The sequence below is a fragment of the Chaetura pelagica genome, unplaced genomic scaffold (genome assembly GCF_000747805.2).
Source record: "Chaetura pelagica isolate M959 unplaced genomic scaffold, ChaPel_1.0 scaffold204, whole genome shotgun sequence".
Lineage (NCBI taxonomy): Eukaryota > Metazoa > Chordata > Aves > Apodiformes > Apodidae > Chaetura > Chaetura pelagica.
This window is the reverse complement of record NW_009952876.1, coordinates 95,311-95,956: the sequence shown is the minus strand read 5'-3', so window position 1 is coordinate 95,956 and position 646 is coordinate 95,311. Positions and strand designations below refer to the sequence as shown.

The 646-nt window shown below is 53.7% G+C and overlaps 1 protein-coding gene across 1 annotated transcript in view; it reads left to right on the top strand.

The window, feature by feature from the left end:
• The first annotated feature begins 321 nt into the window (after positions 1 to 321).
• The window catches only part of NFIL3 (nuclear factor, interleukin 3 regulated), a 10,620-nt gene continuing 10,295 nt past the window's right edge, over positions 322 to 646 (top strand). The window contains exon 1 of the mRNA XM_009995265.1: positions 322 to 357. The gene's annotated coding sequence lies outside the window, so the exon portion shown is untranslated. The remainder of the gene's footprint in view (positions 358 to 646) is intronic.

Here is a 646-nt window from a genome sequence, read left to right as displayed (position 1 = left end):
CAGAGCCCCCTGCCCAGCGCGCCCAGGGGGTGTTGCCCGCAGACGCGCGGTTTCGATGGCAGCTGCCGGGCCCTGTCCTCTCGCTTTGCGGGGCTGCGGTTTTTTTCAGTCCCTTCCGTCACTTCAGTCGCTGTTTTTCAGGCGCCGCGGGACCCATCGCATAATAGTTCCTGGAAATGTTGCATTATGTAACCAGAGAATTTGCTGGCAGCTGGGCTGGGAAGAGGGAGCTAATTATGCGATTTTATAATCTCGCTACAAAGAAACTAGGACAATCTCTCCCTGCAAAACGCCCAAAAGCCCGTAACTATTACAGATTTTGTTGAAGTGCTTTTAATAAGGGAAGTAGACAACTGGGTGAGTGGGGGGGCAGGCGCCCTCGCCTGCTGCGTGCCGGGTGCCTTAGAGCGAGATTTGTCTTGGTCTATATTTAGCTCCATCGCATTTTAGCAATTGTGGCTTCGTGTGCTATTTCGGGTCCCTTCCCCAGGGCTGTGCATGTAGACGTTCGAGGCCATTTGCTCGGATTCTTAACCCCGCGTCTTCAGAGACGTTTTGACAAGGCTGTATTTTTAGGAGGGCATTTCGCCCAGACGCTGAGCCATCCCCTCCGGTACGGGCCTCCACTCGCCGGTTTTTAAATAAA